Raw genomic sequence first — 10,490 nt, forward strand, 5'->3', positions numbered from 1 at the left:
AAAACTTACCTCCCTAATTAATTAGGAAAACCATGAGAAAACGAAGTAAACATTATCAGCAGCTCACTCCTACAAACTTCTTAACAGACAGACAGTGTGGCTGGTTGAGATGAGCTGAGGATGGACGGTCAGCAGCTTCTATGTCTGTCACTTCAGGCAGGTCACCAATTGGACATTTCAGTCACCTTCTGGGAGCCAATCAGGGACGAGCACCTGCACAATCATGTTTGCATAATTAAATTTACAGCCATTCGTAACAGTGAGATTTAGTGTTTTTGCAGTGCTGGAGTACTCTGAATTTTAAGACTTCAGGTTTGTATTTTTTGGATCCACAAGGCCAAACGCTGTCTAAGACGCCTCCCTTCTCCACAAAGGGCTACAAAGCAAACTGCTCAAGAAAAATATGGCAGTGATGGAAGTTAAGGTTTTGTTGACCTGACTATTTGACAACCTTTTTGATCATTCAAACAGTAAAAACATCGACCAAAGCACAACCAGGCAGCAGAATGCTGATGTAAATGAGGCCCAACCAACCCGCAGTCCTCGAAAAGCAAAGCCCTCACTTTGATTCAATTCAGTTCAGTTTATTTATATGGAGTGAATTCACAACAAATGTTGCCTTTAGGCACTTTACAAAACAAACAAACAAAAAAATCATTTCAATTCAGTCATTCCAGTTCATTTCTGGGGAACTGCTAACACAGATAATGATGCTCTTAGATGAAACAACCCGACCACCATTATGGAGAAATGTCTCAAGAAGAAAAGCAGAAGCAGACTGTGGTCAAAACACCCATCCAACTGAGAACACAGAAACTCCACTTAAAACAACTTTGACGCACTCCTACAAGAATTTGAGTCCTACGAAGACAGAAACAAAGAAAGAAAGTCCAGCTTCAAACACCAGCCAGAGGTATGAAGACTGAGCTGTAGACGGCTTCCTCCTAAAAAAAGGTCCAGAAGGAGCCAGGCAACAACGCACAGACTCAGCAGTGGGTGGTGGAGCAGCGAATGAGATGAAAAGCTTTTATACATACCAGAGAACTTAGTTTTGCCAATGACACGGCATCTGATATCTCTGAGACAATACTGAGAATGATGACTGAGTGTTTTGAGTCAATGAAAAACGGTAAGAATCCAGCAACTAAACGGGGGCAACCGTGATGTTTTAAAGTGCTTTATAAATTAAATCGTTTTGCTCTGTAGTGTACTTGTGTGTGTTTGTGTGTATGTGTATGTGCCACATATGGAGGACCACTTTTACAGGGGGTCCTCAATTTGTTTTTGTTTGTTTGTTTTGTTTTTTTGCTGGTCCATTTTTCTCGTCGAGGAGACGAGGAGCAAAGTCCTCAGTTAGTACAGAAGAACAAGGACGTGTGTGTGGGTGTGTGCGTGTGCGTGTGCGTGTGCGCGTGAATATCTGGCTGTTAACTCTGCTTTGGCCAACCACCACCGTGTGCACGATTTCTAAAAATGTTTTATCATCTTGAACCAAACATGTCTGAAGATTCTCAGCATTCCAAGTTTTCATATTCAGGAATGTTTAAAGGAAGTCATTTTGTTTTCAACGTTACCTTAGAAACGTCCCTCTGCATTAATTTCCTGTGGAACGAGGCGACAATCGCTTCTCCTCCTCCACCCAAGCAACCGGCATAATTTGCACAAGAGAAATTTAGAGCTTGTATATATGAATATTTTTCAACTTTCGTTGCTGCTGGTTCATGGAAACCTGTAATCTTTTGCTGTCTTTTGTTGTTGTTTTCTTTTTGCGTTTGCTGGCCTTGTGTTGTCATTAAGTGTTGATGTGTGAAGCCGACCGCCACAGTTTGTCAGTTTCCGTTCCAGGGACGGTTTATAGTTTTGTTTCCACACCAGTTGGATCACATGAATGAACAAATGGCGTTAAATCATCCAGAACGGAAGCTCTTGAACTTGGCAAATGAAAATTAAGTCAAACGAAAACAACAAAAAAAAAACAAGTGAGGTTCAATTTTACATTCATGTTTCTGAGATAGAAAATGAAAAGCCTTTCTTCTTGACATAATGCATTCTGCTTTCCCATGACTGCCTCATGTTGCTTTTTGCTGCCTCCCTCCCCCTCAATCACTGTTTAGACAGCTTGAGGCTCCTCAAGAACGGAAAGTTTATATTTATTCTGAGGCTTTGGAACTCATTCCAAGAGAAGCTAAGGGATCTGTTTCCTGCAGAAACAAACTTTTATCTTTGGGGCAGAAAGTCGTCTAATTGAGACAGCAAGGTGTTCAAGTATCGATTTTTGATTCGAGTCTGTCACGGATAATGTGACCGATATTGTTTACTGGTGTTCAAACTGATCAAAAGTGTCCAGTAATGTGCATCGTCTTGTCTCCATTTCCACCTTGGACATATTCCAGCAGTAGTTATCTGGAGCGATGATTGTCTGGGAGTTTTTTTTTTTTTTTTTTCTGAGCAGAAAAATACAGCTGGCCTGAGCAGTGATGGCAGATTTAAGTCTGCAGAAACAGGTGATGAGCCACCAGAACAGCCGTCATCATCTGCTAGTGTTCATTTATTGTTTTTGCTCTTCATTAGAGGGTTTTACCTTTCAAAAGAAAGTATCTCTCAGGTTCCTCGTGTTCCTCCTATCCCAGAGCAAAGTGCATCATTGGAATCGTAACAGTGGTCAATTCCAAGTCAAGTCTCAACTCTCCGACGACGAAAACATGTTCAACATGTTCCCATCCAGTCCAGTCTGTCTACGATATGTCCTTATTCAGACACTCAAAGACGCTTTATGGTGAAATCGGTCATTCCTGTTCACACAGACTTTCACAAGATGATGGACGGGGTTTCGCTGTGAGGCGGCTCTCATGATGAGCCCAGCAGGTGCGCGGTTCCACCAGGTGTTTGCTAACTGCTGCTGCTGCTAGTCTGAAGGAGCAGTGTGAGGGAGCACTGAAGCTGCAGCTCTGAGGAGCAGCTTCATCTCAAATAGTGGCGCTCGATCCACCCAGGCATTTTGCACAGCTGAATGGTTGCCACGGAGATTCAAGGATTTTCTTAAATGTGCCGGAAAAGATCAAAGCAACACTCCAGGTGTGCTTTTGATCAGGCAGAAACATTACCAGTAAGGTAGGAAAAAGAGCAGAAAGGTAACTGAAGAAAAGGACTTTCACTGGTCCTCAGCACGTATCAAACGTCCAAAGATGTCTGAAGATGTCATTTTTAAATATTAAATGATTGATCATTTGATCGGTACTTCTGTAGACTTTTTACCAAACACTTTTTTACTTGAGTAATGTCTTGGACAGCTACTTTTTACTTTAAGATTTTTTGGTTTTAGAGGCCTTTATTTGAAAGTGTTACGACAGAAAAGTAGGGTGACGAGAGAGAGGGAGACATGTGTCAAAGGTCACCAGGCCGTGAATCGAACCTGCGATGGCTGTGTAGGGTCTCCTTATGTGGGTTGTGCAGAACCCCTCCGCCGCCACAGCACACTTACTTTTTACTTGTACTTGAGTAAAAATATGTTGAAGTAGTGCCACTCTTAGTTGAGTACAATTTTTGGGTCCGCTGCCCACCTCTGAATGTCAACATCAGGATTTGCTCATCCCTAGTTGATCTGGTAATTCAACTTTTACCTGGGAGTCGCGTCTGGAGATCCGAACACAAAGTTTGAGACCTGCTGGACTGTAAAAAAGTACGATTTGCAGGTTTGTCGTCCTGCAGACAGTTAAAAGTCACGGCATGTCATGTCATGAGGACAGGACTGAGCAAGAATTCCTGAGTTGTTCTCTGTCAGTAGTAAAAACACTCCATCCAGCCAGGACTCCCACACACAGTCAGGCCAGTGTAAAGTGGTCATGCATCCTAGCAAATCTGTCACCAGACGCTTAGTGTTTCCCCCCCAGCTGCTGACGGCCGCAGTCTGAGTCCTTTGTCCGCCTGACTGCTGCACAACAGACGGAGATTCACATTCCCCTCAACCTAGAGGCTGCACTCTGCGCCGCTCTGCGCGGGGAATACTTTTATGACACACATTTGATCTTCTCGGCTTGTCATCCAGTAACAGAACGCTCGTTAGCTGTGGACGGGGTGCTGTACTCAGCTTGGTGATCAGAACCGGGGCATTCGGTGTTCGGTTCGAACACACCACTACCTGCCCTGGCAGCGAGGAGCACTTAAATCACCGGGGGGCTTCCTGCTCTGATTCACCGTTGTGTCAGACGTTATCAGCACATGCCAACCCCTGTCCAACGGAGAGTAAAACTGCCTGTTATGCTGACAAGTATTTAAAGTAGACCGAGTACTTAAAAAGCGGAATGGGCAAGCTCTAAGTCACTACGAAACTCTGTGCATTACTAGGCTTTGAGAAATTTATTAGCCTAAAATTCCTTTGCAAAAGACGTTCACATTCCTGAGCTGACTTGTTATTTACAGCATCAAGAGCTCACAGAGCCAAGCAGACTGACCAAGGAAGCTGGAGCTGTGGCGTAACTCGGCGAGTATTACTAAGAATTTGGAAACATCTTCCCAGAATTTGTGGCAAGTTGAAGGGATGGTTATTTTAAAGTTCAGTGACAATAAATTGCAGCATATTGTCACCAAAAACATAAAAGAAACACATTCCATGTCTATTTTTTTTTTATTATTGCAAAAATATGACTTATTTTCCTGCCACTTTAAATTGTGTGAATCTTGTCACATAAAATCTCAGTAAAATATCTTGAAATTTTTAGCTTGTAATATGACCAAATCTTAAAGCATTAAAGGGACATAAACATATGAGCACACAGAGTTCTAATTTTAAAGTTTTGTCATCAAACTTTAATAATAAATGTCCCTTTAACTTGCTGCAAATTCTGGAAAGAATTATTATTTTTTTGCCTGATTGATTTATTGTGGGGCTGCACAGTGGCGCAGTTGGTAGAGCTGTTGCCTTGCAGCAAGAAGGTTCTGGGTTCAATTCCCAGCCCCGGCCTCTCTGCATGGAGCTTGCATGTTCTCCCTGTGCGTGCGTGGGTTTTCTCCGGGTACTCCGGTTTCCTCCCACAGTCCAAAAACATGACTGTCAGGTTAATTGGCCTCTCCAAATTGCCCCTAGGTGTGAGTGTGTGTGTGCATGGTTGTGTGTCCTGTGTGTCTCTGTGTTGCCCTGCGACAGACTGGCGACCTGTCCAGGGTGTACCCCGCCTCCTGCCCGAAACGTTGGCTGGAGATGGGCACCAGCACCCCTCCCGACCCCACTGAGGGAAAAAGGGTGCAAGAAAATGGATGGATGGATGATTTATTGTGATACCCCTGAATAATGGTGTGTGTAATTTATTCTCAGTCAAAAATGTTTTTTTTTTTTTTTTAGAAAACATTAGAGAACAGCTAGCATCATGAAGATTAGTAAAACAACAACAGGTTATGGAGAAAAGTGACTATTAAAAAGATTTTCTAACTTTTGAAATTCTATTAGTATTTCAATATAAGAGTTTTACACAAAAAAATTGTGCGGGTTGGGATTTTAGTAAATGAATCTAAAAGTGCAAAGTCTTATGAATACAATTGTAATTTGTACAATTATGAAGTTATCCCTGCAGGAGAAAACTTCACTTGAGTAAACAAGAGTTGAAGTGATGTGGTAGGGGAGAGTAATCAAACCCGATCATACAAAACACAACATTCTCCAAATTCAAAGATGGCTGACGACAGTGGACCGGCCAGGTGGAGCTGCCAGCTCAGCTGAAGTGTCCCAGGTAAAGTCAATAACCTGTCTGTCCAGTACTTATATATAAAAAATACTATTTTAAATATTATACCTGGACTTACTGCTATAGTTTTGAAGCTAACAACATGCCTGTGATTTAAGCTAGTGCTAGCATTAGAAGTTGGCCTGTGCTTATTAATGGAAAAACATAATTTATTTATTTTAGGAAATTGATAAAAATGAGGCTTTTATCAATTTATTCATTTTATTGTATAAATCGTTTAGTGTACAAATTGCTAATCTTTCTCAGTCATGCACATTTGTTCTTTGGTTTTGTTATTTTTTTACTAAACAGGTGAGAAATCAATCAATGTATCAGTGGAGTGGAAAACCCTGTTTATCATAAATAACATTCTGATATGTATGTTTACTTAGATTTTCTGCCATAAATAAGTGACTCCGTGTTGAGGTGCCATGCTAACTAGCCCGGGCATTCGTGGGAGGGAGAGGTGTTGGTATTTTGGGCCATTAGAGGTGGTCCACTATACCAACTCACACTACATAAATAACAAATTAATTTGCTATTGAATTAATGTCAAGGGTAAAAGGAATTCAAGTAGAATAGGGCCCAAAACAATGGACTCTGGGGGACACAAGCTGTCTTAACGTGAACTATGGTAATAAATACTTTTTATTGCAAACACTAGAGTGGAAAAATGGATTGTGATTGACTGGAAATCTGTTACTGCATTTTTGGCAACTGAATATGCCAAAAATGCACAAAAAGATAAAAAAAATAAAAAAAATGTTTGGATATCATTAATACTCTTTATAAAGTAAATGATTCTTCTGGTGACCATAGCGATTTGGGACCACTAGGGGAAATAAGGATTTTTTTTTCTTTCTGTGTGAGAGATAATTTCCTAATCACCATCTAAATCAGCATTTTGATAATCAGAAATAATTTTATACATTCACATGCAAAGAGGTCACTCCAGAGATGCCACAATAAAACTATTCCTGAATCTGGCAACAATGTGAAAGCAGCAGAGTATGAAGGAAATTAAATGCTGGCATTATTAATAAAACATTTTAAACTGTAACTACAGTTGTATTAAAATATGTGGTTTTAATGAAAGCCAATACAATAGCTTTGGCCATGAAGGTCAGCAGGGGGAATATTTGATGCAACATAAAAACATACAGATGATATCAAATGGATTTTAGTGGTAATCTTTCGACATATCCAACCCATTTTGTATTTATTTTACAAAATTATAGAATGAAATAATGACAAAACTAGAGTCAAATCAAATTCCAAAACAACATAAGATCCTAACAAGCTTAAACGATTATCATATATTCTGAATATGTCACACATGTCAGTAAAAAAAACCCAGAAGCTTGAACAACCCGGGTCTCAGTAAAGTACTACCGACTTCTGACACGTCTCACTGCTGCTCTTTAACAAATGACAAGTCTGCAATCCGTGAACGCAGCAGTTACTTTCTATTGGTTTTAAATAAGTTGTGCAAAAGGTACCAGAAATAACCGACGTCAGACAAAACAGTGGAAGCTGTTGTCACCACAGCAAACCCATCTTCTGCTGTGAAACCAGCAGCCTGCAAAGATAAGCAGAGAGAAAATCGCAGCGCCTCAGGGCCGAGACAGAGCTGATAATAGCTCCACTGCACCCACTGTGGTATGCAGAGAGTAATTACTGAACGACCTGTACTTTCTTGCTGCCGTACAAAAATGTTTCAGCACCTCTGAACATTAAGACGGAAAGATTTTCTTTTTTTTTTTATTTATTTGCTGTTTTGTTGTTTTTTATTCACATAACACCTACTTCATTACGACAGGTTTCCAAACCACACACATTCAAAGTTGAGCTCAGACGTATTCATAGCCCTGTCACATTTAGGTATAAATTAATAATTTAATCTGACCAGCTTGTAGCTCTTGTGGCCTTAATTCACAGGTAGCTGGAACAAAGCTACATGCAGGAAAAGGTTCAGGTCTGGGAATCAAACCAGAGACAAATATGTTAGCGATTGTTACCTCTGTCTGTTTGGCGCCTCCTCCCTTCATTCAGAAACAAACTTCTAAGTTAAAGGAAAATAACTTTATCTCGAACAGTGCCAGACCTATACATTATTACCTATAGGTTTGAGCTCAACTGTGAGAACTTCAATGGTGGCAATAAAAACTGACACTTTGTTAAAAAGGACAAGCCTAAGGGTCAAATGTAAAGGTACAGATATGGCGGAGTGATAAATAAAATATTACCTTGTTGCATTTTCTTTAAAGGGGCAGAATGATCTAAAATCAACTTTTTTGAACTTTATATCAAAGTTTAAAAAAGTTCAAAGTTGTGATAAGTAAAGTTATTTACTTACCACAAACCTACCTGCAGTGTTGACTTCCCCACTCAGATCCTTCAGACTAGCCAGCGACTATTAGCAAACATCTGGTGGAGTCCTGCTTCTGCCGAGTTCATGATAAGAGCTGCTTCTCAGTGCAACGCAGGTAAAAATGTTCCTAAAGGGTCAGAGGCGTGACGTGATGACTTCCTGAAGACGAAGTTTAAGAAAGAGAAGGAGTTTTTAAAGTGGAACTAGACCCTGGGAAATCTTGCAACTCCATCTCCTAACTCGCCACCGGGCGGGCGGGGGTAAGGAGGAAGAGGAAGAGGGCAAATTTTCTGCCAAAATTTGCACAGAAACAAAGATAGAACTCTAAGTATCTATTTTTAAAACGTTGATTTGGGGGTGAGTTTAATTTTAAAGAGACAGAGCCCCAGTTTCAAGGTATTAAACTACAAAATCAAATTTCTTTTCAGTCATATTTAATATACATAGCATTTATTGAAATGACTTGATCCTGCTATAGAATGGGACTATGTGACTTCATCAGAACGTCCAAATCGTCTGCCAGCCTGTCATTTAGACCCCCTCCCCACACAACCTCTTACAGCCTCCCCTCTTTGATCCCCCCTAATTTCTGCTATCATCTTCTCTTCTCTCACCACAGGAACTGTCCCTTCATGTCCCTTCATCCCTCCAAACTGCAGTCATTACTCCAACCCTGAACTTTTTTTTTTTACCACAGACCCCTCTGACTTCAATAACTACTGTCCTATTTCCCATCTACATTTCCTTTCCAAAATCCGTGAAAAAATAAAATAAAGTAGTTACCTCACAACTTCACTCCCATCCATCCTGCAATAATCTTTAGGAACATTTCCAGTCTAGTTTTCACACTGAAACAGCGCTCACCGAAATCACAAGCGGTCTCCTCATCGCAGCTGATTCCAGACTTCTCGTCATCCTCATCCTCCTTCACTCGTGTGCCGCGTTGTTTCTTTTAACTGATTTTATGTATTTCGTTCCGTGCCCTTGAGTGTCAAGAAGTGTGTAGAGGGAAGATGCTTTAGATATAAAAAGAGATTGTAAAGAGATAAAATGAATTATGTTATTCTACACAATTATATTTCTTCAGGTTTTCAGTTTGAAAAAGCTCAGAAAAAGCTCAAGGGATTTGAAAATGTCTTATAAGCTTCTCCATCTAAATAGAAACTGATAACGATATATAGCAAAACAGATAACTCTGTGTTTTGCGGATGAAGAGTTTGTGTAGTCTTCAGGTGGAAATTTGTGACCTCGCCCGTCTTTGTAGAGATGTAGACGCTTTGAGCTTTATAATCGTTGCCCTTCTCTGACTTTTGGGTGATGCAGCTGACCGGAGGATCAAAGGCGGCCATTGTACCTGTGCGAGCATCAATTGTTGAGTACAAAGGCCTCTACAGTCTGCAGACCTTCAGCGTGGTTGACCTGTGGCATCTGAGCCGGCTCTGAGGCAAACCCACCCAGCCTCGACAAACACACTGCTGGATGACTTCAAACGCCGCCCTCACTTCTGAACTTCATTAGCTCACATGAAAGACGAGCAGTTTTCCTTTGAGGCAGACCGTTTTGTTTGATCCAATGCAGTGACTTATATGGGAACGGCGCAGATTTAGGCTTTTCCTCGTCTCACCGCTGTGCATGTCGGCAGCGGTGGATACACAGTTCCTAGTAATTCAGGTTAAGCTTTCCGTGGAGATGTTGTTCGCTGAAACTATGATTTGACTAGCTGAAAAACAAATATTCCACATCACTCACTTTAAACTTCTCCACAACTTGCTTCCCGACCTCTCTGCTGTGTTCAGAAAGACTTGTAATTAGGATTTCTTCAAGGACAAACCACGAGTAATATTCTCTACTGCCATGCCCTGTGTGTGTAAACGAAGTTTAAAATGGTTCAGGTTAAATCCTGCAAAAATGCACCATCTGCTGGTCAAACGTCATACTGCATTCACCCTTAGAAAACAAGGTATTATAAAATATGTTTATGGTTCTCATGTATGCATATAATTGAACTATGTTCATTGTAGGTCACGATGGTTCTGCTGTTCTGTCGTGTTTTAGACGTGTTTAACTCATGGAAGTTTGTCAAAATATGTGAAATTCCCACGTAGTAGCACTTTGGCTCCTCCCTGTTTCTGCCAGACTGACCTTACCTTTGTTCTTATTGTGTGAAAAAGCAGGTATGTTTTACCAAGTAACACTTTGTTATTTTAGCAGATGGTTAGATTGAGTTGTACATATAGACTGTTTTATTAAGACAGTCAGTAGAAGGACTGAGTTTTAGAAAAGACAAACTTTTCAATTGTTCTGGAATGTATGTGCAAGTTCTGCGTTAAAAGCGTTTTTTTTCCTCTCCTGTTTTATGTCAGGTACAACTGAAATCTACCTTTGTTGAACTGATAGTTCTA

The 10,490-nt window shown here is 40.7% G+C and overlaps 1 long non-coding RNA gene across 2 annotated transcripts; it reads right to left on the reverse strand.

The window, feature by feature from the left end:
• Positions 1-6,611: 6,611 nt before the first annotated feature.
• Positions 6,612-10,472, reverse strand: LOC103465485 (uncharacterized). Of its 2 annotated transcripts, XR_533803.3 has the most exons (4): positions 9,838-10,472; positions 8,953-9,104; positions 8,085-8,247; positions 6,612-7,296 (listed from the first exon to the last, which is right to left on the reverse strand). It is a non-coding gene; the product is annotated as an uncharacterized LOC103465485 (long non-coding RNA). The 2 variants fall into 2 exon arrangements; XR_014087446.1 differs by having other exon boundaries at positions 8,953-10,469.
• Between the last annotated feature and the right edge of the window lie 18 nt (positions 10,473-10,490).

Source organism: Poecilia reticulata, chromosome 5 (genome assembly GCF_904066995.2).
Source record: "Poecilia reticulata chromosome 5, P_reticulata-male-v2, whole genome shotgun sequence".
Classification (NCBI taxonomy): Eukaryota; Metazoa; Chordata; class Actinopteri; order Cyprinodontiformes; family Poeciliidae; genus Poecilia; species Poecilia reticulata.